This window comes from Phyllobates terribilis, unplaced genomic scaffold (assembly GCF_046119375.1).
Source record: "Phyllobates terribilis strain yellow unplaced genomic scaffold, ASM4611937v1 Scaffold_11__3_contigs__length_659146591, whole genome shotgun sequence".
In the NCBI taxonomy this organism is placed as follows: Eukaryota; Metazoa; Chordata; class Amphibia; order Anura; family Dendrobatidae; genus Phyllobates; species Phyllobates terribilis.
The window spans coordinates 604,980,437-605,006,784 of NW_027362771.1; the positions used below are offsets into that span (position 1 = coordinate 604,980,437).

The 26,348-nt window shown below is 38.6% G+C and overlaps 17 non-coding genes across 17 annotated transcripts; all 17 read right to left on the bottom strand.

The window, feature by feature from the left end:
* Positions 1-986: 986 nt before the first annotated feature.
* On the bottom strand, positions 987-1,058 carry TRNAD-GUC (transfer RNA aspartic acid (anticodon GUC)). The gene has a single exon. It is a non-coding gene; the product is annotated as a tRNA-Asp (tRNA).
* Positions 1,059-2,424: 1,366 nt separating this feature from the next.
* TRNAD-GUC (transfer RNA aspartic acid (anticodon GUC)) lies at positions 2,425-2,496 on the bottom strand. Its single transcript has one exon. It is a non-coding gene; the product is annotated as a tRNA-Asp (tRNA).
* A 1,366-nt stretch (positions 2,497-3,862) lies between these two features.
* Positions 3,863-3,934, bottom strand: TRNAD-GUC (transfer RNA aspartic acid (anticodon GUC)). Its single transcript has one exon. It is a non-coding gene; the product is annotated as a tRNA-Asp (tRNA).
* Positions 3,935-5,298: 1,364 nt separating this feature from the next.
* On the bottom strand, positions 5,299-5,370 carry TRNAD-GUC (transfer RNA aspartic acid (anticodon GUC)). The gene has a single exon. It is a non-coding gene; the product is annotated as a tRNA-Asp (tRNA).
* A 1,371-nt stretch (positions 5,371-6,741) lies between these two features.
* TRNAD-GUC (transfer RNA aspartic acid (anticodon GUC)) lies at positions 6,742-6,813 on the bottom strand. The gene has a single exon. It is a non-coding gene; the product is annotated as a tRNA-Asp (tRNA).
* Positions 6,814-8,186: 1,373 nt separating this feature from the next.
* On the bottom strand, positions 8,187-8,258 carry TRNAD-GUC (transfer RNA aspartic acid (anticodon GUC)). Its single transcript has one exon. It is a non-coding gene; the product is annotated as a tRNA-Asp (tRNA).
* A 1,373-nt stretch (positions 8,259-9,631) lies between these two features.
* TRNAD-GUC (transfer RNA aspartic acid (anticodon GUC)) lies at positions 9,632-9,703 on the bottom strand. The gene has a single exon. It is a non-coding gene; the product is annotated as a tRNA-Asp (tRNA).
* A 1,366-nt stretch (positions 9,704-11,069) lies between these two features.
* Positions 11,070-11,141, bottom strand: TRNAD-GUC (transfer RNA aspartic acid (anticodon GUC)). Its single transcript has one exon. It is a non-coding gene; the product is annotated as a tRNA-Asp (tRNA).
* Positions 11,142-12,507: 1,366 nt separating this feature from the next.
* TRNAD-GUC (transfer RNA aspartic acid (anticodon GUC)) lies at positions 12,508-12,579 on the bottom strand. Its single transcript has one exon. It is a non-coding gene; the product is annotated as a tRNA-Asp (tRNA).
* Positions 12,580-13,945: 1,366 nt separating this feature from the next.
* TRNAD-GUC (transfer RNA aspartic acid (anticodon GUC)) lies at positions 13,946-14,017 on the bottom strand. Its single transcript has one exon. It is a non-coding gene; the product is annotated as a tRNA-Asp (tRNA).
* A 1,366-nt stretch (positions 14,018-15,383) lies between these two features.
* On the bottom strand, positions 15,384-15,455 carry TRNAD-GUC (transfer RNA aspartic acid (anticodon GUC)). The gene has a single exon. It is a non-coding gene; the product is annotated as a tRNA-Asp (tRNA).
* A 1,366-nt stretch (positions 15,456-16,821) lies between these two features.
* TRNAD-GUC (transfer RNA aspartic acid (anticodon GUC)) lies at positions 16,822-16,893 on the bottom strand. Its single transcript has one exon. It is a non-coding gene; the product is annotated as a tRNA-Asp (tRNA).
* Positions 16,894-18,266: 1,373 nt separating this feature from the next.
* On the bottom strand, positions 18,267-18,338 carry TRNAD-GUC (transfer RNA aspartic acid (anticodon GUC)). Its single transcript has one exon. It is a non-coding gene; the product is annotated as a tRNA-Asp (tRNA).
* A 1,366-nt stretch (positions 18,339-19,704) lies between these two features.
* On the bottom strand, positions 19,705-19,776 carry TRNAD-GUC (transfer RNA aspartic acid (anticodon GUC)). Its single transcript has one exon. It is a non-coding gene; the product is annotated as a tRNA-Asp (tRNA).
* Positions 19,777-21,149: 1,373 nt separating this feature from the next.
* Positions 21,150-21,221, bottom strand: TRNAD-GUC (transfer RNA aspartic acid (anticodon GUC)). Its single transcript has one exon. It is a non-coding gene; the product is annotated as a tRNA-Asp (tRNA).
* A 2,811-nt stretch (positions 21,222-24,032) lies between these two features.
* Positions 24,033-24,104, bottom strand: TRNAD-GUC (transfer RNA aspartic acid (anticodon GUC)). The gene has a single exon. It is a non-coding gene; the product is annotated as a tRNA-Asp (tRNA).
* Positions 24,105-25,468: 1,364 nt separating this feature from the next.
* On the bottom strand, positions 25,469-25,540 carry TRNAD-GUC (transfer RNA aspartic acid (anticodon GUC)). Its single transcript has one exon. It is a non-coding gene; the product is annotated as a tRNA-Asp (tRNA).
* Between the last annotated feature and the right edge of the window lie 808 nt (positions 25,541-26,348).

Below are 26,348 nucleotides of genomic sequence, written 5' to 3' on the forward strand. Positions count from 1 at the left end.
ATTAGTTATGTTCCATATGTCCCAAGAGATTGACCTTTTCTCTTTCCTCCTCAGAAACCTCACATCAGACCTGTCGCTGTCTGTAAGGCAATTTGCTGGTGAGGAAACCCTCCCACAGCTTAGTTAGTAAATGGAAGACCCAACTCACTGGACTTGGTTAAGGCGTTGGACTCGAAATCCAATGGGGTTTTCCCGCACAGGTTCAAATCCTGTTCACAGCGATGTATTTTATACAGAGAGAGTCAAGTTCTTTCAGAAAAAATTCACAAAAACATTGAGAAATATCCAAAACCAGTCTCTAAAACACTTTATTGCCATCCAAAACATGTTGCAACTAAGAAACTGCTGAATAAGAAGAAACCTACTTCAGACATAGACCTACTTGTGAAGGTGACCTTTAAGGAGCCATTCCCAGCCCGTACAGGGATCAAACCCCCAATTTTGGTTTTATTAACACCACGATTTGACCAACTGAGCTAACCGGCCATGTTTGTAGGATTAACCAATACAGGAAGGACTGGAAACATGCGCAAATGCAACCATTCTGTTTTTGTGGGATGAATTTTTCCCACATGTGGTGATTCTTGGTGGTACAGTGGCGGCAAAAAAAATCTTTACATTTGTGCAGTAAAAAAAAACTTTACGTGTAATATCCGCATCATGATTTCACTTCTTAAAAGTTCACACAATGAAGGAGATAATCAAAAACTATATAATAGCAAAGCTGGCTTAGTAAAATGTAAATATCAATACTAATTAATTAAAATACTAATTGTAACGAAATATCCACAATAAAACACTTGAACGTTAAGATTTTGTGGTTTCGTTGAAGTTGTAAAGATTTTTTTTGCCGGCACTGTAGATGCCTCTGTAATGAGTGACAATCAAACAATAAAATATAAACAGCTTGTGAATAAAAATATATTGTTGGAAGAATTAAGTTTTCGTTCCAGAGTTCCAGAGTCCAGAGTAAGAATATAATAAATCTCCCCGTCAGGGAATCGAACCCTGGTCTCCCGCGTGACAGGCGGGGATACTTGCCACTATACTAACGAGGATTGGTTGCGTCTTGTCCTCTGACACCACATGACTAGAAAGTAAACATGAGGTATGTGAGTGATGATGTGAACCACTGTGGGCTCTGCTCATTTTCCATTTTTGCGCTTTCATTTGTGCAAAAAGCCATAACTTTCTTTATTTTTCTGTAGATGTAGCCGCATGAGGGCTTGCTTTCTACAAGACAAGTTGTAGCTTTGAATTACACTAGCCATTTTACCATATCATGTACTATCATGTACATATATATATATGTCATTGTGATATATACAAAACCAACCACTAAAGCACTCCAGATAAATCAAAAAACCTTAGCGGAAACCCTTCAGTGCCGTCTTGTCATCCGACCCGTTCGCTCATTCCACTTGAAAAGAAGTATGAAATTAGTTATGTTCCATATGTCCCAAGAGATTGACCTTTTCTCTTTCCTCCTCAGAAACCTCACATCAGACCTGTCGCTGTCTGTAAGGCAATTTGCTGGTGAGGAAACCCTCCCACAGCTTAGTTAGTAAATGGAAGACCCAACTCACTGGACTTGGTTAAGGCGTTGGACTCGAAATCCAATGGGGTTTTCCCGCACAGGTTCAAATCCTGTTCACAGCGATGTATTTTATACAGAGAGAGTCAAGTTCTTTCAGAAAAAATTCACAAAAACATTGAGAAATATCCAAAACCAGTCTCTAAAACACTTTATTGCCATCCAAAACATGTTGCAACTAAGAAACTGCTGAATAAGAAGAAACCTACTTCAGACATAGACCTACTTGTGAAGGTGACCTTTAAGGAGCCATTCCCAGCCCGTACAGGGATCAAACCCCCAATTTTGGTTTTATTAACACCACGATTTGACCAACTGAGCTAACCGGCCATGTTTGTAGGATTAACCAATACAGGAAGGACTGGAAACATGCGCAAATGCAACCATTCTGTTTTTGTGGGATGAATTTTTCCCACATGTGGTGATTCTTGGTGGTACAGTGGCGGCAAAAAAAATCTTTACATTTGTGCAGTAAAAAAAAACTTTACGTGTAATATCCGCATCATGATTTCACTTCTTAAAAGTTCACACAATGAAGGAGATAATCAAAAACTATATAATAGCAAAGCTGGCTTAGTAAAATGTAAATATCAATACTAATTAATTAAAATACTAATTGTAACGAAATATCCACAATAAAACACTTGAACGTTAAGATTTTGTGGTTTCGTTGAAGTTGTAAAGATTTTTTTTGCCGGCACTGTAGATGCCTCTGTAATGAGTGACAATCAAACAATAAAATATAAACAGCTTGTGAATAAAAATATATTGTTGGAAGAATTAAGTTTTCGTTCCAGAGTTCCAGAGTCCAGAGTAAGAATATAATAAATCTCCCCGTCAGGGAATCGAACCCTGGTCTCCCGCGTGACAGGCGGGGATACTTGCCACTATACTAACGAGGATTGGTTGCGTCTTGTCCTCTGACACCACATGACTAGAAAGTAAACATGAGGTATGTGAGTGATGATGTGAACCACTGTGGGCTCTGCTCATTTTCCATTTTTGCGCTTTCATTTGTGCAAAAAGCCATAACTTTCTTTATTTTTCTGTAGATGTAGCCGCATGAGGGCTTGCTTTCTACAAGACAAGTGGTAGCTTTGAATTACACTAGCCATTTTACCATATCATGTACTATCATGTACATATATATATATGTCATTGTGATATATACAAAACCAACCACTAAAGCACTCCAGATAAATCAAAAAACCTTAGCGGAAACCCTTCAGTGCCGTCTTGTCATCCGACCCGTTCGCTCATTCCACTTGAAAAGAAGTATGAAATTAGTTATGTTCCATATGTCCCAAGAGATTGACCTTTTCTCTTTCCTCCTCAGAAACCTCACATCAGACCTGTCGCTGTCTGTAAGGCAATTTGCTGGTGAGGAAACCCTCCCACAGCTTAGTTAGTAAATGGAAGACCCAACTCACTGGACTTGGTTAAGGCGTTGGACTCGAAATCCAATGGGGTTTTCCCGCACAGGTTCAAATCCTGTTCACAGCGATGTATTTTATACAGAGAGAGTCAAGTTCTTTCAGAAAAAATTCACAAAAACATTGAGAAATATCCAAAACCAGTCTCTAAAACACTTTATTGCCATCCAAAACATGTTGCAACTAAGAAACTGCTGAATAAGAAGAAACCTACTTCAGACATAGACCTACTTGTGAAGGTGACCTTTAAGGAGCCATTCCCAGCCCGTACAGGGATCAAACCCCCAATTTTGGTTTTATTAACACCACGATTTGACCAACTGAGCTAACCGGCCATGTTTGTAGGATTAACCAATACAGGAAGGACTGGAAACATGCGCAAATGCAACCATTCTGTTTTTGTGGGATGAATTTTTCCCACATGTGGTGATTCTTGGTGGTACAGTGGCGGCAAAAAAAATCTTTACATTTGTGCAGTAAAAAAAAACTTTACGTGTAATATCCGCATCATGATTTCACTTCTTAAAAGTTCACACAATGAAGGAGATAATCAAAAACTATATAATAGCAAAGCTGGCTTAGTAAAATGTAAATATCAATACTAATTAATTAAAATACTAATTGTAACGAAATATCCACAATAAAACACTTGAACGTTAAGATTTTGTGGTTTCGTTGAAGTTGTAAAGATTTTTTTTGCCGCCACTGTAGATGCCTCTGTAATGAGTGACAATCAAACAATAAAATATAAACAGCTTGTGAATAAAAATATATTGTTGGAAGAATTAAGTTTTCGTTCCAGAGTTCCAGAGTCCAGAGTAAGAATATAATAAATCTCCCCGTCAGGGAATCGAACCCTGGTCTCCCGCGTGACAGGCGGGGATACTTGCCACTATACTAACGAGGATTGGTTGCGTCTTGTCCTCTGACACCACATGACTAGAAAGTAAACATGAGGTATGTGAGTGATGATGTGAACCACTGTGGGCTCTGCTCATTTTCCATTTTTGCGCTTTCATTTGTGCAAAAAGCCATAACTTTCTTTATTTTTCTGTAGATGTAGCCGCATGAGGGCTTGCTTTCTACAAGACAAGTTGTAGCTTTGAATTACACTAGCCATTTTACCATATCATGTACTATCATGTACATATATATATATGTCATTGTGATATATACAAAACCAACCACTAAAGCACTCCAGATAAATCAAAAAACCTTAGCGGAAACCCTTCAGTGCCGTCTTGTCATCCGACCCGTTCGCTCATTCCACTTGAAAAGAAGTATGAAATTAGTTATGTTCCATATGTCCCAAGAGATTGACCTTTTCTCTTTCCTCCTCAGAAACCTCACATCAGACCTGTCGCTGTCTGTAAGGCAATTTGCTGGTGAGGAAACCCTCCCACAGCTTAGTTAGTAAATGGAAGACCCAACTCACTGGACTTGGTTAAGGCGTTGGACTCGAAATCCAATGGGGTTTTCCCGCACAGGTTCAAATCCTGTTCACAGCGATGTATTTTATACAGAGAGTCAAGTTCTTACAGAAAAAATTCACAAAAACATTGAGAAATATCCAAAACCAGTCTCTAAAACACTTTATTGCCATCCAAAACATGTTGCAACTAAGAAACTGCTGAATAAGAAGAAACCTACTTCAGACATAGACCTACTTGTGAAGGTGACCTTTAAGGAGCCATTCCCAGCCCGTACAGGGATCAAACCCCCAATTTTGGTTTTATTAACACCACGATTTGACCAACTGAGCTAACCGGCCATGTTTGTAGGATTAACCAATACAGGAAGGACTGGAAACATGCGCAAATGCAACCATTCTGTTTTTGTGGGATGAATTTTTCCCACATGTGGTGATTCTTGGTGGTACAGTGGCGGCAAAAAAAATCTTTACATTTGTGCAGTAAAAAAAAACTTTACGTGTAATATCCGCATCATGATTTCACTTCTTAAAAGTTCACACAATGAAGGAGATAATCAAAAACTATATAATAGCAAAGCTGGCTTAGTAAAATGTAAATATCAATACTAATTAATTAAAATACTAATTGTAACGAAATATCCACAATAAAACACTTGAACGTTAAGATTTTGTGGTTTCGTTGAAGTTGTAAAGATTTTTTTTGCCGCCACTGTAGATGCCTCTGTAATGAGTGACAATCAAACAATAAAATATAAACAGCTTGTGAATAAAAATATATTGTTGGAAGAATTAAGTTTTCGTTCCAGAGTTCCAGAGTCCAGAGTAAGAATATAATAAATCTCCCCGTCAGGGAATCGAACCCTGGTCTCCCGCGTGACAGGCGGGGATACTTGCCACTATACTAACGAGGATTGGTTGCGTCTTGTCCTCTGACACCACATGACTAGAAAGTAAACATGAGGTATGTGAGTGATGATGTGAACCACTGTGGGCTCTGCTCATTTTCCATTTTTGCGCTTTCATTTGTGCAAAAAGCCATAACTTTCTTTATTTTTCTGTAGATGTAGCCGCATGAGGGCTTGCTTTCTACAAGACAAGTTGTAGCTTTGAATTACACTAGCCATTTTACCATATCATGTACTATCATGTACATATATATATATGTCATTGTGATATATACAAAACCAACCACTAAAGCACTCCAGATAAATCAAAAAACCTTAGCGGAAACCCTTCAGTGCCGTCTTGTCATCCGACCCGTTCGCTCATTCCACTTGAAAAGAAGTATGAAATTAGTTATGTTCCATATGTCCCAAGAGATTGACCTTTTCTCTTTCCTCCTCAGAAACCTCACATCAGACCTGTCGCTGTCTGTAAGGCAATTTGCTGGTGAGGAAACCCTCCCACAGCTTAGTTAGTAAATGGAAGACCCAACTCACTGGACTTGGTTAAGGCGTTGGACTCGAAATCCAATGGGGTTTTCCCGCACAGGTTCAAATCCTGTTCACAGCGATGTATTTTATACAGAGAGTCAAGTTCTTACAGAAAAAATTCACAAAAACATTGAGAAATATCCAAAACCAGTCTCTAAAACACTTTATTGCCATCCAAAACATGTTGCAACTAAGAAACTGCTGAATAAGAAGAAACCTACTTCAGACATAGACCTACTTGTGAAGGTGACCTTTAAGGAGCCATTCCCAGCCCGTACAGGGATCAAACCCCCAATTTTGGTTTTATTAACACCACGATTTGACCAACTGAGCTAACCGGCCATGTTTGTAGGATTAACCAATACAGGAAGGACTGGAAACATGCGCAAATGCAACCATTCTGTTTTTGTGGGATGAATTTTTCCCACATGTGGTGATTCTTGGTGGTACAGTGGCGGCAAAAAAAATCTTTACATTTGTGCAGTAAAAAAAAACTTTACGTGTAATATCCGCATCATGATTTCACTTCTTAAAAGTTCACACAATGAAGGAGATAATCAAAAACTATATAATAGCAAAGCTGGCTTAGTAAAATGTAAATATCAATACTAATTAATTAAAATACTAATTGTAACGAAATATCCACAATAAAACACTTGAACGTTAAGATTTTGTGGTTTCGTTGAAGTTGTAAAGATTTTTTTTGCCGGCACTGTAGATGCCTCTGTAATGAGTGACAATCAAACAATAAAATATAAACAGCTTGTGAATAAAAATATATTGTTGGAAGAATTAAGTTTTCGTTCCAGAGTTCCAGAGTCCAGAGTCCAGAGTAAGAATATAATAAATCTCCCCGTCAGGGAATCGAACCCTGGTCTCCCGCGTGACAGGCGGGGATACTTGCCACTATACTAACGAGGATTGGTTGCATCTTGTCCTCTGACACCACATGACTAGAAAGTAAACATGAGGTATGTGAGTGATGATGTGAACCACTGTGGGCTCTGCTCATTTTCCATTTTTGCGCTTTCATTTGTGCAAAAAGCCATAACTTTCTTTATTTTTCTGTAGATGTAGCCGCATGAGGGCTTGCTTTCTACAAGACAAGTTGTAGCTTTGAATTACACTAGCCATTTTACCATATCATGTACTATCATGTACATATATATATATGTCATTGTGATATATACAAAACCAACCACTAAAGCACTCCAGATAAATCAAAAAACCTTAGCGGAAACCCTTCAGTGCCGTCTTGTCATCCGACCCGTTCGCTCATTCCACTTGAAAAGAAGTATGAAATTAGTTATGTTCCATATGTCCCAAGAGATTGACCTTTTCTCTTTCCTCCTCAGAAACCTCACATCAGACCTGTCGCTGTCTGTAAGGCAATTTGCTGGTGAGGAAACCCTCCCACAGCTTAGTTAGTAAATGGAAGACCCAACTCACTGGACTTGGTTAAGGCGTTGGACTCGAAATCCAATGGGGTTTTCCCGCACAGGTTCAAATCCTGTTCACAGCGATGTATTTTATACAGATAGAGTCAAGTTCTTTCAGAAAAAATTCACAAAAACATTGAGAAATATCCAAAACCAGTCTCTAAAACACTTTATTGCCATCCAAAACATGTTGCAACTAAGAAACTGCTGAATAAGAAGAAACCTACTTCAGACATAGACCTACTTGTGAAGGTGACCTTTAAGGAGCCATTCCCAGCCCGTACAGGGATCAAACCCCCAATTTTGGTTTTATTAACACCACGATTTGACCAACTGAGCTAACCGGCCATGTTTATAGGATTAACCAATACAGGAAGGACTGGAAACATGCGCAAATGCAACCATTCTGTTTTTGTGGGATGAATTTTTCCCACATGTGGTGATTCTTGGTGGTACAGTGGCGGCAAAAAAAATCTTTACATTTGTGCAGTAAAAAAAAACTTTACGTGTAAAATCCGCATCATGATTTCACTTCTTAAAAGTGCACACAATGAAGGAGATAATCAAAAACTATATAATAGCAAAGCTGGCTTAGTAAAATGTAAATATCAATACTAATTAATTAAAATACTAATTGTAACGAAATATCCACAATAAAACACTTGAACGTTAAGATTTTGTGGTTTCGTTGAAGTTGTAAAGATTTTTTTTGCCGGCACTGTAGATGCCTCTGTAATGAGTGACAATCAAACAATAAAATATAAACAGCTTGTGAATAAAAATATATTGTTGGAAGAATTAAGTTTTCGTTCCAGAGTTCCAGAGTCCAGAGTCCAGAGTAAGAATATAATAAATCTCCCCGTCAGGGAATCGAACCCTGGTCTCCCGCGTGACAGGCGGGGATACTTGCCACTATACTAACGAGGATTGGTTGCGTCTTGTCCTCTGACACCACATGACTAGAAAGTAAACATGAGGTATGTGAGTGATGATGTGAACCACTGTGGGCTCTGCTCATTTTCCATTTTTGCGCTTTCATTTGTGCAAAAAGCCATAACTTTCTTTATTTTTCTGTAGATGTAGCCGCATGAGGGCTTGCTTTCTACAAGACAAGTTGTAGCTTTGAATTACACTAGCCATTTTACCATATCATGTACTATCATGTACATATATATATATGTCATTGTGATATATACAAAACCAACCACTAAAGCACTCCAGATAAATCAAAAAACCTTAGCGGAAACCCTTCAGTGCCGTCTTGTCATCCGACCCGTTCGCTCATTCCACTTGAAAAGAAGTATGAAATTAGTTATGTTCCATATGTCCCAAGAGATTGACCTTTTCTCTTTCCTCCTCAGAAACCTCACATCAGACCTGTCGCTGTCTGTAAGGCAATTTGCTGGTGAGGAAACCCTCCCACAGCTTAGTTAGTAAATGGAAGACCCAACTCACTGGACTTGGTTAAGGCGTTGGACTCGAAATCCAATGGGGTTTTCCCGCACAGGTTCAAATCCTGTTCACAGCGATGTATTTTATACAGAGAGAGTCAAGTTCTTTCAGAAAAAATTCACAAAAACATTGAGAAATATCCAAAACCAGTCTCTAAAACACTTTATTGCCATCCAAAACATGTTGCAACTAAGAAACTGCTGAATAAGAAGAAACCTACTTCAGACATAGACCTACTTGTGAAGGTGACCTTTAAGGAGCCATTCCCAGCCCGTACAGGGATCAAACCCCCAATTTTGGTTTTATTAACACCACGATTTGACCAACTGAGCTAACCGGCCATGTTTGTAGGATTAACCAATACAGGAAGGACTGGAAACATGCGCAAATGCAACCATTCTGTTTTTGTGGGATGAATTTTTCCCACATGTGGTGATTCTTGGTGGTACAGTGGCGGCAAAAAAAATCTTTACATTTGTGCAGTAAAAAAAAACTTTACGTGTAAAATCCGCATCATGATTTCACTTCTTAAAAGTGCACACAATGAAGGAGATAATCAAAAACTATATAATAGCAAAGCTGGCTTAGTAAAATGTAAATATCAATACTAATTAATTAAAATACTAATTGTAACGAAATATCCACAATAAAACACTTGAACGTTAAGATTTTGTGGTTTCGTTGAAGTTGTAAAGATTTTTTTTGCCGGCACTGTAGATGCCTCTGTAATGAGTGACAATCAAACAATAAAATATAAACAGCTTGTGAATAAAAATATATTGTTGGAAGAATTAAGTTTTCGTTCCAGAGTTCCAGAGTCCAGAGTCCAGAGTAAGAATATAATAAATCTCCCCGTCAGGGAATCGAACCCTGGTCTCCCGCGTGACAGGCGGGGATACTTGCCACTATACTAACGAGGATTGGTTGCGTCTTGTCCTCTGACACCACATGACTAGAAAGTAAACATGAGGTATGTGAGTGATGATGTGAACCACTGTGGGCTCTGCTCATTTTCCATTTTTGCGCTTTCATTTGTGCAAAAAGCCATAACTTTCTTTATTTTTCTGTAGATGTAGCCGCATGAGGGCTTGCTTTCTACAAGACAAGTTGTAGCTTTGAATTACACTAGCCATTTTACCATATCATGTACTATCATGTACATATATATATATGTCATTGTGATATATACAAAACCAACCACTAAAGCACTCCAGATAAATCAAAAAACCTTAGCGGAAACCCTTCAGTGCCGTCTTGTCATCCGACCCGTTCGCTCATTCCACTTGAAAAGAAGTATGAAATTAGTTATGTTCCATATGTCCCAAGAGATTGACCTTTTCTCTTTCCTCCTCAGAAACCTCACATCAGACCTGTCGCTGTCTGTAAGGCAATTTGCTGGTGAGGAAACCCTCCCACAGCTTAGTTAGTAAATGGAAGACCCAACTCACTGGACTTGGTTAAGGCGTTGGACTCGAAATCCAATGGGGTTTTCCCGCACAGGTTCAAATCCTGTTCACAGCGATGTATTTTATACAGAGAGAGTCAAGTTCTTTCAGAAAAAATTCACAAAAACATTGAGAAATATCCAAAACCAGTCTCTAAAACACTTTATTGCCATCCAAAACATGTTGCAACTAAGAAACTGCTGAATAAGAAGAAACCTACTTCAGACATAGACCTACTTGTGAAGGTGACCTTTAAGGAGCCATTTCCAGCCCGTACAGGGATCAAACCCCCAATTTTGGTTTTATTAACACCACGATTTGACCAACTGAGCTAACCGGCCATGTTTGTAGGATTAACCAATACAGGAAGGACTGGAAACATGCGCAAATGCAACCATTCTGTTTTTGTGGGATGAATTTTTCCCACATGTGGTGATTCTTGGTGGTACAGTGGCGGCAAAAAAAATCTTTACATTTGTGCAGTAAAAAAAAACTTTACGTGTAAAATCCGCATCATGATTTCACTTCTTAAAAGTGCACACAATGAAGGAGATAATCAAAAACTATATAATAGCAAAGCTGGCTTAGTAAAATGTAAATATCAATACTAATTAATTAAAATACTAATTGTAACGAAATATCCACAATAAAACACTTGAACGTTAAGATTTTGTGGTTTCGTTGAAGTTGTAAAGATTTTTTTTGCCGGCACTGTAGATGCCTCTGTAATGAGTGACAATCAAACAATAAAATATAAACAGCTTGTGAATAAAAATATATTGTTGGAAGAATTAAGTTTTCATTCCAGAGTTCCAGAGTCCAGAGTAAGAATATAATAAATCTCCCCGTCAGGGAATCGAACCCTGGTCTCCCGCGTGACAGGCGGGGATACTTGCCACTATACTAACGAGGATTGGTTGCGTCTTGTCCTCTGACACCACATGACTAGAAAGTAAACATGAGGTATGTGAGTGATGATGTGAACCACTGTGGGCTCTGCTCATTTTCCATTTTTGCGCTTTCATTTGTGCAAAAAGCCATAACTTTCTTTATTTTTCTGTAGATGTAGCCGCATGAGGGCTTGCTTTCTACAAGACAAGTTGTAGCTTTGAATTACACTAGCCATTTTACCATATCATGTACTATCATGTACATATATATATATGTCATTGTGATATATACAAAACCAACCACTAAAGCACTCCAGATAAATCAAAAAACCTTAGCGGAAACCCTTCAGTGCCGTCTTGTCATCCGACCCGTTCGCTCATTCCACTTGAAAAGAAGTATGAAATTAGTTATGTTCCATATGTCCCAAGAGATTGACCTTTTCTCTTTCCTCCTCAGAAACCTCACATCAGACCTGTCGCTGTCTGTAAGGCAATTTGCTGGTGAGGAAACCCTCCCACAGCTTAGTTAGTAAATGGAAGACCCAACTCACTGGACTTGGTTAAGGCGTTGGACTCGAAATCCAATGGGGTTTTCCCGCACAGGTTCAAATCCTGTTCACAGCGATGTATTTTATACAGAGAGAGTCAAGTTCTTTCAGAAAAAATTCACAAAAACATTGAGAAATATCCAAAACCAGTCTCTAAAACACTTTATTGCCATCCAAAACATGTTGCAACTAAGAAACTGCTGAATAAGAAGAAACCTACTTCAGACATAGACCTACTTGTGAAGGTGACCTTTAAGGAGCCATTCCCAGCCCGTACAGGGATCAAACCCCCAATTTTGGTTTTATTAACACCACGATTTGACCAACTGAGCTAACCGGCCATGTTTGTAGGATTAACCAATACAGGAAGGACTGGAAACATGCGCAAATGCAACCATTCTGTTTTTGTGGGATGAATTTTTCCCACATGTGGTGATTCTTGGTGGTACAGTGGCGGCAAAAAAAATCTTTACATTTGTGCAGTAAAAAAAAACTTTACGTGTAATATCCGCATCATGATTTCACTTCTTAAAAGTGCACACAATGAAGGAGATAATCAAAAACTATATAATAGCAAAGCTGGCTTAGTAAAATGTAAATATCAATACTAATTAATTAAAATACTAATTGTAACGAAATATCCACAATAAAACACTTGAACGTTAAGATTTTGTGGTTTCGTTGAAGTTGTAAAGATTTTTTTTGCCGGCACTGTAGATGCCTCTGTAATGAGTGACAATCAAACAATAAAATATAAACAGCTTGTGAATAAAAATATATTGTTGGAAGAATTAAGTTTTCATTCCAGAGTTCCAGAGTCCAGAGTAAGAATATAATAAATCTCCCCGTCAGGGAATCGAACCCTGGTCTCCCGCGTGACAGGCGGGGATACTTGCCACTATACTAACGAGGATTGGTTGCGTCTTGTCCTCTGACACCACATGACTAGAAAGTAAACATGAGGTATGTGAGTGATGATGTGAACCACTGTGGGCTCTGCTCATTTTCCATTTTTGCGCTTTCATTTGTGCAAAAAGCCATAACTTTCTTTATTTTTCTGTAGATGTAGCCGCATGAGGGCTTGCTTTCTACAAGACAAGTTGTAGCTTTGAATTACACTAGCCATTTTACCATATCATGTACTATCATGTACATATATATATATGTCATTGTGATATATACAAAACCAACCACTAAAGCACTCCAGATAAATCAAAAAACCTTAGCGGAAACCCTTCAGTGCCGTCTTGTCATCCGACCCGTTCGCTCATTCCACTTGAAAAGAAGTATGAAATTAGTTATGTTCCATATGTCCCAAGAGATTGACCTTTTCTCTTTCCTCCTCAGAAACCTCACATCAGACCTGTCGCTGTCTGTAAGGCAATTTGCTGGTGAGGAAACCCTCCCACAGCTTAGTTAGTAAATGGAAGACCCAACTCACTGGACTTGGTTAAGGCGTTGGACTCGAAATCCAATGGGGTTTTCCCGCACAGGTTCAAATCCTGTTCACAGCGATGTATTTTATACAGAGAGAGTCAAGTTCTTTCAGAAAAAATTCACAAAAACATTGAGAAATATCCAAAACCAGTCTCTAAAACACTTTATTGCCATCCAAAACATGTTGCAACTAAGAAACTGCTGAATAAGAAGAAACCTACTTCAGACATAGACCTACTTGTGAAGGTGACCTTTAAGGAGCCATTCCCAGCCCGTACAGGGATCAAACCCCCAATTTTGGTTTTATTAACACCACGATTTGACCAACTGAGCTAACCGGCCATGTTTGTAGGATTAACCAATACAGGAAGGACTGGAAACATGCGCAAATGCAACCATTCTGTTTTTGTGGGATGAATTTTTCCCACATGTGGTGATTCTTGGTGGTACAGTGGCGGCAAAAAAAATCTTTACATTTGTGCAGTAAAAAAAAACTTTACGTGTAATATCCGCATCATGATTTCACTTCTTAAAAGTGCACACAATGAAGGAGATAATCAAAAACTATATAATAGCAAAGCTGGCTTAGTAAAATGTAAATATCAATACTAATTAATTAAAATACTAATTGTAACGAAATATCCACAATAAAACACTTGAACGTTAAGATTTTGTGGTTTCGTTGAAGTTGTAAAGATTTTTTTTGCCGGCACTGTAGATGCCTCTGTAATGAGTGACAATCAAACAATAAAATATAAACAGCTTGTGAATAAAAATATATTGTTGGAAGAATTAAGTTTTCGTTCCAGAGTTCCAGAGTCCAGAGTAAGAATATAATAAATCTCCCCGTCAGGGAATCGAACCCTGGTCTCCCGCGTGACAGGCGGGGATACTTGCCACTATACTAACGAGGATTGGTTGCGTCTTGTCCTCTGACACCACATGACTAGAAAGTAAACATGAAGTATGTGAGTGATGATGTGAACCACTGTGGGCTCTGCTCATTTTCCATTTTTGCGCTTTCATTTGTGCAAAAAGCCATAACTTTCTTTATTTTTCTGTAGATGTAGCCGCATGAGGGCTTGCTTTCTACAAGACAAGTTGTAGCTTTGAATTACACTAGCCATTTTACCATATCATGTACTATCATGTACATATATATATATGTCATTGTGATATATACAAAACCAACCACTAAAGCACTCCAGATAAATCAAAAAACCTTAGCGGAAACCCTTCAGTGCCGTCTTGTCATCCGACCCGTTCGCTCATTCCACTTGAAAAGAAGTATGAAATTAGTTATGTTCCATATGTCCCAAGAGATTGACCTTTTCTCTTTCCTCCTCAGAAACCTCACATCAGACCTGTCGCTGTCTGTAAGGCAATTTGCTGGTGAGGAAACCCTCCCACAGCTTAGTTAGTAAATGGAAGACCCAACTCACTGGACTTGGTTTAGGCGTTGGACTCGAAATCCAATGGGGTTTTCCCGCACAGGTTCAAATCCTGTTCACAGCGATGTATTTTATACAGAGAGAGTCAAGTTCTTTCAGAAAAAATTCACAAAAACATTGAGAAATATCCAAAACCAGTCTCTAAAACACTTTATTGCCATCCAAAACATGTTGCAACTAAGAAACTGCTGAATAAGAAGAAACCTACTTCAGACATAGACCTACTTGTGAAGGTGACCTTTAAGGAGCCATTTCCAGCCCGTACAGGGATCAAACCCCCAATTTTGGTTTTATTAACACCACGATTTGACCAACTGAGCTAACCGGCCATGTTTGTAGGATTAACCAATACAGGAAGGACTGGAAACATGCGCAAATGCAACCATTCTGTTTTTGTGGGATGAATTTTTCCCACATGTGGTGATTCTTGGTGGTACAGTGGCGGCAAAAAAAATCTTTACATTTGTGCAGTAAAAAAAAACTTTACGTGTAAAATCCGCATCATGATTTCACTTCTTAAAAGTGCACACAATGAAGGAGATAATCAAAAACTATATAATAGCAAAGCTGGCTTAGTAAAATGTAAATATCAATACTAATTAATTAAAATACTAATTGTAACGAAATATCCACAATAAAACACTTGAACGTTAAGATTTTGTGGTTTCGTTGAAGTTGTAAAGATTTTTTTTGCCGGCACTGTAGATGCCTCTGTAATGAGTGACAATCAAACAATAAAATATAAACAGCTTGTGAATGAAAATATATTGTTGGAAGAATTAAGTTTTCATTCCAGAGTTCCAGAGTCCAGAGTAAGAATATAATAAATCTCCCCGTCAGGGAATCGAACCCTGGTCTCCCGCGTGACAGGCGGGGATACTTGCCACTATACTAACGAGGATTGGTTGCGTCTTGTCCTCTGACACCACATGACTAGAAAGTAAACATGAAGTATGTGAGTGATGATGTGAACCACTGTGGGCTCTGCTCATTTTCCATTTTTGCGCTTTCATTTGTGCAAAAAGCCATAACTTTCTTTATTTTTCTGTAGATGTAGCCGCATGAGGGCTTGCTTTCTACAAGACAAGTTGTAGCTTTGAATTACACTAGCCATTTTACCATATCATGTACTATCATGTACATATATATATATGTCATTGTGATATATACAAAACCAACCACTAAAGCACTCCAGATAAATCAAAAAACCTTAGCGGAAACCCTTCAGTGCCGTCTTGTCATCCGACCCGTTCGCTCATTCCACTTGAAAAGAAGTATGAAATTAGTTATGTTCCATATGTCCCAAGAGATTGACCTTTTCTCTTTCCTCCTCAGAAACCTCACATCAGACCTGTCGCTGTCTGTAAGGCAATTTGCTGGTGAGGAAACCCTCCCACAGCTTAGTTAGTAAATGGAAGACCCAACTCACTGGACTTGGTTTAGGCGTTGGACTCGAAATCCAATGGGGTTTTCCCGCACAGGTTCAAATCCTGTTCACAGCGATGTATTTTATACAGAGAGAGTCAAGTTCTTTCAGAAAAAATTCACAAAAACATTGAGAAATATCCAAAACCAGTCTCTAAAACACTTTATTGCCATCCAAAACATGTTGCAACTAAGAAACTGCTGAATAAGAAGAAACCTACTTCAGACATAGACCTACTTGTGAAGGTGACCTTTAAGGAGCCATTTCCAGCCCGTACAGGGATCAAACCCCCAATTTTGGTTTTATTAACACCACGATTTGACCAACTGAGCTAACCGGCCATGTTTGTAGGATTAACCAATACAGGAAGGACTGGAAACATGCGCAAATGCAACCATTCTGTTTTTGTGGGATGAATTTTTCCCACATGTGGTGATTCTTGGTGGTACAGTGGCGGCAAAAAAAATCTTTACATTTGTGCAGTAAAAAAAAACTTTACGTGTAAAATCCGCATCATGATTTCACTTCTTAAAAGTGCACACAATGAAGGAGATAATCAAAAACTATATAATAGCAAAGCTGGCTTAGTAAAATGTAAATATCAATACTAATTAATTAAAATACTAATTGTAACGAAATATCCACAATAAAACACTTGAACGTTAAGATTTTGTGGTTTCGTTGAAGTTGTAAAGATTTTTTTTGCCGGCACTGTAGATGCCTCTGTAATGAGTGACAATCAAACAATAAAATATAAACAGCTTGTGAATGAAAATATATTGTTGGAAGAATTAAGTTTTCATTCCAGAGTTCCAGAGTCCAGAGTAAGAATATAATAAATCTCCCCGTCAGGGAATCGAACCCTGGTCTCCCGCGTGACAGGCGGGGATACTTGCCACTATACTAACGAGGATTGGTTGCGTCTTGTCCTCTGACACCACATGACTAGAAAGTAAACATGAGGTATGTGAGTGATGATGTGAACCACTGTGGGCTCTGCTCATTTTCCATTTTTGCGCTTTCATTTGTGCAAAAAGCCATAACTTTCTTTATTTTTCTGTAGATGTAGCCGCATGAGGGCTTGCTTTCTACAAGACAAGTTGTAGCTTTGAATTACACTAGCCATTTTACCATATCATGTACTATCATGTACATATATATATATGTCATTGTGATATATACAAAACCAACCACTAAAGCACTCCAGATAAATCAAAAAACCTTAGCGGAAACCCTTCAGTGCCGTCTTGTCATCCGACCCGTTCGCTCATTCCACTTGAAAAGAAGTATGAAATTAGTTATGTTCCATATGTCCCAAGAGATTGACCTTTTCTCTTTCCTCCTCAGAAACCTCACATCAGACCTGTCGCTGTCTGTAAGGCAATTTGCTGGTGAGGAAACCCTCCCACAGCTTAGTTAGTAAATGGAAGACCCAACTCACTGGACTTGGTTAAGGCGTTGGACTCGAAATCCAATGGGGTTTTCCCGCACAGGTTCAAATCCTGTTCACAGCGATGTATTTTATACAGAGAGAGTCAAGTTCTTTCAGAAAAAATTCACAAAAACATTGAGAAATATCCAAAACCAGTCTCTAAAACACTTTATTGCCATCCAAAACATGTTGCAACTAAGAAACTGCTGAATAAGAAGAAACCTACTTCAGACATAGACCTACTTGTGAAGGTGACCTTTAAGGAGCCATTCCCAGCCCGTACAGGGATCAAACCCCCAATTTTGGTTTTATTAACACCACGATTTGACCAACTGAGCTAACCGGCCATGTTTGTAGGATTAACCAATACAGGAAGGACTGGAAACATGCGCAAATGCAACCATTCTGTTTTTGTGGGATGAATTTTTCCCACATGTGGTGATTCTTGGTGGTACAGTGGCGGCAAAAAAAATCTTTACATTTGTGCAGTAAAAAAAAACTTTACGTGTAATATCCGCATCATGATTTCACTTCTTAAAAGTGCACACAATGAAGGAGATAATCAAAAACTATATAATAGCAAAGCTGGCTTAGTAAAATGTAAATATCAATACTAATTAATTAAAATACTAATTGTAACGAAATATCCACAATAAAACACTTGAACGTTAAGATTTTGTGGTTTCGTTGAAGTTGTAAAGATTTTTTTTGCCGGCACTGTAGATGCCTCTGTAATGAGTGACAATCAAACAATAAAATATAAACAGCTTGTGAATAAAAATATATTGTTGGAAGAATTAAGTTTTCGTTCCAGAGTTCCAGAGTCCAGAGTCCAGAGTAAGAATATAATAAATCTCCCCGTCAGGGAATCGAACCCTGGTCTCCCGCGTGACAGGCGGGGATACTTGCCACTATACTAACGAGGATTGGTTGCGTCTTGTCCTCTGACACCACATGACTAGAAAGTAAACATGAAGTATGTGAGTGATGATGTGAACCACTGTGGGCTCTGCTCATTTTCCATTTTTGCGCTTTCATTTGTGCAAAAAGCCATAACTTTCTTTATTTTTCTGTAGATGTAGCCGCATGAGGGCTTGCTTTCTACAAGACAAGTTGTAGCTTTGAATTACACTAGCCATTTTACCATATCATGTACTATCATGTACATATATATATATGTCATTGTGATATATACAAAACCAACCACTAAAGCACTCCAGATAAATCAAAAAACCTTAGCGGAAACCCTTCAGTGCCGTCTTGTCATCCGACCCGTTCGCTCATTCCACTTGAAAAGAAGTATGAAATTAGTTATGTTCCATATGTCCCAAGAGATTGACCTTTTCTCTTTCCTCCTCAGAAACCTCACATCAGACCTGTCGCTGTCTGTAAGGCAATTTGCTGGTGAGGAAACCCTCCCACAGCTTAGTTAGTAAATGGAAGACCCAACTCACTGGACTTGGTTTAGGCGTTGGACTCGAAATCCAATGGGGTTTTCCCGCACAGGTTCAAATCCTGTTCACAGCGATGTATTTTATACAGAGAGAGTCAAGTTCTTTCAGAAAAAATTCACAAAAACATTGAGAAATATCCAAAACCAGTCTCTAAAACACTTTATTGCCATCCAAAACATGTTGCAACTAAGAAACTGCTGAATAAGAAGAAACCTACTTCAGACATAGACCTACTTGTGAAGGTGACCTTTAAGGAGCCATTTCCAGCCCGTACAGGGATCAAACCCCCAATTTTGGTTTTATTAACACCACGATTTGACCAACTGAGCTAACCGGCCATGTTTGTAGGATTAACCAATACAGGAAGGACTGGAAACATGCGCAAATGCAACCATTCTGTTTTTGTGGGATGAATTTTTCCCACATGTGGTGATTCTTGGTGGTACAGTGGCGGCAAAAAAAATCTTTACATTTGTGCAGTAAAAAAAAACTTTACGTGTAAAATCCGCATCATGATTTCACTTCTTAAAAGTGCACACAATGAAGGAGATAATCAAAAACTATATAATAGCAAAGCTGGCTTAGTAAAATGTAAATATCAATACTAATTAATTAAAATACTAATTGTAACGAAATATCCACAATAAAACACTTGAACGTCAAGATTTTGTGGTTTCGTTGAAGTTGTAAAGATTTTTTTTGCCGGCACTGTAGATGCCTCTGTAATGAGTGACAATCAAACAATAAAATATAAACAGCTTGTGAATGAAAATATATTGTTGGAAGAATTAAGTTTTCATTCCAGAGTTCCAGAGTCCAGAGTAAGAATATAATAAATCTCCCCGTCAGGGAATCGAACCCTGGTCTCCCGCGTGACAGGCGGGGATACTTGCCACTATACTAACGAGGATTGGTTGCGTCTTGTCCTCTGACACCACATGACTAGAAAGTAAACATGAGGTATGTGAGTGATGATGTGAACCACTGTGGGCTCTGCTCATTTTCCATTTTTGCGCTTTCATTTGTGCAAAAAGCCATAACTTTCTTTATTTTTCTGTAGATGTAGCCGCATGAGGGCTTGCTTTCTACAAGACAAGTTGTAGCTTTGAATTACACTAGCCATTTTACCATATCATGTACTATCATGTACATATATATATATGTCATTGTGATATATACAAAACCAACCACTAAAGCACTCCAGATAAATCAAAAAACCTTAGCGGAAACCCTTCAGTGCCGTCTTGTCATCCGACCCGTTCGCTCATTCCACTTGAAAAGAAGTATGAAATTAGTTATGTTCCATATGTCCCAAGAGATTGACCTTTTCTCTTTCCTCCTCAGAAACCTCACATCAGACCTGTCGCTGTCTGTAAGGCAATTTGCTGGTGAGGAAACCCTCCCACAGCTTAGTTAGTAAATGGAAGACCCAACTCACTGGACTTGGTTAAGGCGTTGGACTCGAAATCCAATGGGGTTTTCCCGCACAGGTTCAAATCCTGTTCACAGCGATGTATTTTATACAGAGAGAGTCAAGTTCTTTCAGAAAAAATTCACAAAAACATTGAGAAATATCCAAAACCAGTCTCTAAAACACTTTATTGCCATCCAAAACATGTTGCAACTAAGAAACTGCTGAATAAGAAGAAACCTACTTCAGACATAGACCTACTTGTGAAGGTGACCTTTAAGGAGCCATTCCCAGCCCGTACAGGGATCAAACCCCCAATTTTGGTTTTATTAACACCACGATTTGACCAACTGAGCTAACCGGCCATGTTTGTAGGATTAACCAATACAGGAAGGACTGGAAACATGCGCAAATGCAACCATTCTGTTTTTGTGGGATGAATTTTTCCCACATGTGGTGATTCTTGGTGGTACAGTGGCGGCAAAAAAAATCTTTACATTTGTGCAGTAAAAAAAAACTTTACGTGTAATATCCGCATCATGATTTCACTTCTTAAAAGTGCACACAATGAAGGAGATAATCAAAAACTATATAATAGCAAAGCTGGCTTAGTAAAATGTAAATATCAATACTAATTAATTAAAATACTAATTGTAACGAAATATCCACAATAAAACACTTGAACGTTAAGATTTTGTGGTTTCGTTGAAGTTGTAAAGATTTTTTTTGCCGGCACTGTAGATGCCTCTGTAATGAGTGACAATCAAACAATAAAATATAAACAGCTTGTGAATAAAAATATATTGTTGGAAGAATTAAGTTTTCGTTCCAGAGTTCCAGAGTCCAGAGTCCAGAGTAAGAATATAATAAATCTCCCCGTCAGGGAATCGAACCCTGGTCTCCCGCGTGACAGGCGGGGATACTTGCCACTATACTAACGAGGATTGGTTGCGTCTTGTCCTCTGACACCACATGACTAGAAAGTAAACATGAAGTATGTGAGTGATGATGTGAACCACTGTGGGCTCTGCTCATTTTCCATTTTTGCGCTTTCATTTGTGCAAAAAGCCATAACTTTCTTTATTTTTCTGTAGATGTAGCCGCATGAGGGCTTGCTTTCTACAAGACAAGTTGTAGCTTTGAATTACACTAGCCATTTTACCATATCATGTACTATCATGTACATATATATATATGTCATTGTGATATATACAAAACCAACCACTAAAGCACTCCAGATAAATCAAAAAACCTTAGCGGAAACCCTTCAGTGCCGTCTTGTCATCCGACCCGTTCGCTCATTCCACTTGAAAAGAAGTATGAAATTAGTTATGTTCCATATGTCCCAAGAGATTGACCTTTTCTCTTTCCTCCTCAGAAACCTCACATCAGACCTGTCGCTGTCTGTAAGGCAATTTGCTGGTGAGGAAACCCTCCCACAGCTTAGTTAGTAAATGGAAGACCCAACTCACTGGACTTGGTTTAGGCGTTGGACTCGAAATCCAATGGGGTTTTCCCGCACAGGTTCAAATCCTGTTCACAGCGATGTATTTTATACAGAGAGAGTCAAGTTCTTTCAGAAAAAATTCACAAAAACATTGAGAAATATCCAAAACCAGTCTCTAAAACACTTTATTGCCATCCAAAACATGTTGCAACTAAGAAACTGCTGAATAAGAAGAAACCTACTTCAGACATAGACCTACTTGTGAAGGTGACCTTTAAGGAGCCATTTCCAGCCCGTACAGGGATCAAACCCCCAATTTTGGTTTTATTAACACCACGATTTGACCAACTGAGCTAACCGGCCATGTTTGTAGGATTAACCAATACAGGAAGGACTGGAAACATGCGCAAATGCAACCATTCTGTTTTTGTGGGATGAATTTTTCCCACATGTGGTGATTCTTGGTGGTACAGTGGCGGCAAAAAAAATCTTTACATTTGTGCAGTAAAAAAAAACTTTACGTGTAAAATCCGCATCATGATTTCACTTCTTAAAAGTGCACACAATGAAGGAGATAATCAAAAACTATATAATAGCAAAGCTGGCTTAGTAAAATGTAAATATCAATACTAATTAATTAAAATACTAATTGTAACGAAATATCCACAATAAAACACTTGAACGTTAAGATTTTGTGGTTTCGTTGAAGTTGTAAAGATTTTTTTTGCCGGCACTGTAGATGCCTCTGTAATGAGTGACAATCAAACAATAAAATATAAACAGCTTGTGAATAAAAATATATTGTTGGAAGAATTAAGTTTTCATTCCAGAGTTCCAGAGTCCAGAGTAAGAATATAATAAATCTCCCCGTCAGGGAATCGAACCCTGGTCTCCCGCGTGACAGGCGGGGATACTTGCCACTATACTAACGATGATTGGTTGCGTCTTGTCCTCTGACACCACATGACTAGAAAGTAAACATGAGGTATGTGAGTGATGATGTGAACCACTGTGGGCTCTGCTCATTTTCCATTTTTGCGCTTTCATTTGTGCAAAAAGCCATAACTTTCTTTATTTTTCTGTAGATGTAGCCGCATGAGGGCTTGCTTTCTACAAGACAAGTTGTAGCTTTGAATTACACTAGCCATTTTACCATATCATGTACTATCATGTACATATATATATATGTCATTGTGATATATACAAAACCAACCACTAAAGCACTCCAGATAAATCAAAAAACCTTAGCGGAAACCCTTCAGTGCCGTCTTGTCATCCGACCCGTTCGCTCATTCCACTTGAAAAGAAGTATGAAATTAGTTATGTTCCATATGTCCCAAGAGATTGACCTTTTCTCTTTCCTCCTCAGAAACCTCACATCAGACCTGTCGCTGTCTGTAAGGCAATTTGCTGGTGAGGAAACCCTCCCACAGCTTAGTTAGTAAATGGAAGACCCAACTCACTGGACTTGGTTAAGGCGTTGGACTCGAAATCCAATGGGGTTTTCCCACACAGGTTCAAATCCTGTTCACAGCGATCTATTTTATACAGAGAGAGTCAAGTTCTTTCAGAAAAAATTCACAAAAACATTGAGAAATATCCAAAACCAGTCTCTAAAACACTTTATTGCCATCCAAAACATGTTGCAACTAAGAAACTGCTGAATAAGAAGAAACCTACTTCAGACATAGACCTACTTGTGAAGGTGACCTTTAAGGAGCCATTCCCAGCCCGTACAGGGATCAAACCCCCAATTTTGGTTTTATTAACACCACGATTTGACCAACTGAGCTAACCGGCCATGTTTGTAGGATTAACCAATACAGGAAGGACTGGAAACATGCGCAAATGCAACCATTCTGTTTTTGTGGGATGAATTTTTCCCACATGTGGTGATTCTTGGTGGTACAGTGGCGGCAAAAAAAATCTTTACATTTGTGCAGTAAAAAAAAACTTTACGTGTAATATCCGCATCATGATTTCACTTCTTAAAAGTTCACACAATGAAGGAGATAATCAAAAACTATATAATAGCAAAGCTGGCTTAGTAAAATGTAAATATCAATACTAATTAATTAAAATACTAATTGTAACGAAATATCCACAATAAAACACTTGAACGTTAAGATTTTGTGGTTTCGTTGAAGTTGTAAAGATTTTTTTTGCCGCCACTGTAGATGCCTCTGTAATGAGTGACAATCAAACAATAAAATATAAACAGCTTGTGAATAAAAATATATTGTTGGAAGAATTAAGTTTTCGTTCCAGAGTTCCAGAGTCCAGAGTCCAGAGTAAGAATATAATAAATCTCCCCGTCAGGGAATCGAACCCTGGTCTCCCGCGTGACAGGCGGGGATACTTGCCACTATACTAACGAGGATTGGTTGCGTCTTGTCCTCTGACACCACATGACTAGAAAGTAAACATGAGGTATGTGAGTGATGATGTGAACCACTGTGGGCTCTGCTCATTTTCCATTTTTGCGCTTTCATTTGTGCAAAAAGCCATAACTTTCTTTATTTTTCTGTAGATGTAGCCGCATGAGGGCTTGCTTTCTACAAGACAAGTTGTAGCTTTGAATTACACTAGCCATTTTACCATATCATGTACTATCATGTACATATATATATATGTCATTGTGATATATACAAAACCAACCACTAAAGCACTCCAGATAAATCAAAAAACCTTAGCGGAAACCCTTCAGTGCCGTCTTGTCATCCGACCCGTTCGCTCATTCCACTTGAAAAGAAGTATGAAATTAGTTATGTTCCATATGTCCCAAGAGATTGACCTTTTCTCTTTCCTCCTCAGAAACCTCACATCAGACCTGTCGCTGTCTGTAAGGCAATTTGCTGGTGAGGAAACCCTCCCACAGCTTAGTTAGTAAATGGAAGACCCAACTCACTGGACTTGGTTAAGGCGTTGGACTCGAAATCCAATGGGGTTTTCCCGCACAGGTTCAAATCCTGTTCACAGCGATGTATTTTATACAGAGAGTCAAGTTCTTTCAGAAAAAATTCACAAAAACATTGAGAAATATCCAAAACCAGTCTCTAAAACACTTTATTGCCATCCAAAACATGTTGCAACTAAGAAACTGCTGAATAAGAAGAAACCTACTTCAGACATAGACCTACTTGTGAAGGTGACCTTTAAGGAGCCATTCCCAGCCCGTACAGGGATCAAACCCCCAATTTTGGTTTTATTAACACCACGATTTGACCAACTGAGCTAACCGGCCATGTTTGTAGGATTAACCAATACAGGAAGGACTGGAAACATGCGCAAATGCAACCATTCTGTTTTTGTGGGATGAATTTTTCCCACATGTGGTGATTCTTGGTGGTACAGTGGCGGCAAAAAAAATCTTTACATTTGTGCAGTAAAAAAAAACTTTACGTGTAATATCCGCATCATGATTTCACTTCTTAAAAGTTCACACAATGAAGGAGATAATCAAAAACTATATAATAGCAAAGCTGGCTTAGTAAAATGTAAATATCAATACTAATTAATTAAAATACTAATTGTAACGAAATATCCACAATAAAACACTTGAACGTTAAGATTTTGTGGTTTCGTTGAAGTTGTAAAGATTTTTTTTGCCGGCACTGTAGATGCCTCTGTAATGAGTGACAATCAAACAATAAAATATAAACAGCTTGTGAATAAAAATATATTGTTGGAAGAATTAAGTTTTCGTTCCAGAGTTCCAGAGTCCAGAGTAAGAATATAATAAATCTCCCCGTCAGGGAATCGAACCCTGGTCTCCCGCGTGACAGGCGGGGATACTTGCCACTATACTAACGAGGATTGGTTGCGTCTTGTCCTCTGACACCACATGACTAGAAAGTAAACATGAGGTATGTGAGTGATGATGTGAACCACTGTGGGCTCTGCTCATTTTCCATTTTTGCGCTTTCATTTGTGCAAAAAGCCATAACTTTCTTTATTTTTCTGTAGATGTAGCCGCATGAGGGCTTGCTTTCTACAAGACAAGTTGTAGCTTTGAATTACACTAGCCATTTTACCATATCATGTACTATCATGTACATATATATATATGTCATTGTGATATATACAAAACAAACCACTAAAGCACTCCAGATAAATCAAAAAACCTTAGCGGAAACCCTTCAGTGCCGTCTTGTCATCCGACCCGTTCGCTCATTCCACTTGAAAAGAAGTATGAAATTAGTTATGTTCCATATGTCCCAAGAGATTGACCTTTTCTCTTTCCTCCTCAGAAACCTCACATCAGACCTGTCGCTGTCTGTAAGGCAATTTGCTGGTGAGGAAACCCTCCCACAGCTTAGTTAGTAAATGGAAGACCCAACTCACTGGACTTGGTTAAGGCGTTGGACTCGAAATCCAATGGGGTTTTCCCGCACAGGTTCAAATCCTGTTCACAGCGATGTATTTTATACAGAGAGAGTCAAGTTCTTTCAGAAAAAATTCACAAAAACATTGAGAAATATCCAAAACCAGTCTCTAAAACACTTTATTGCCATCCAAAACATGTTGCAACTAAGAAACTGCTGAATAAGAAGAAACCTACTTCAGACATAGACCTACTTGTGAAGGTGACCTTTAAGGAGCCATTCCCAGCCCGTACAGGGAT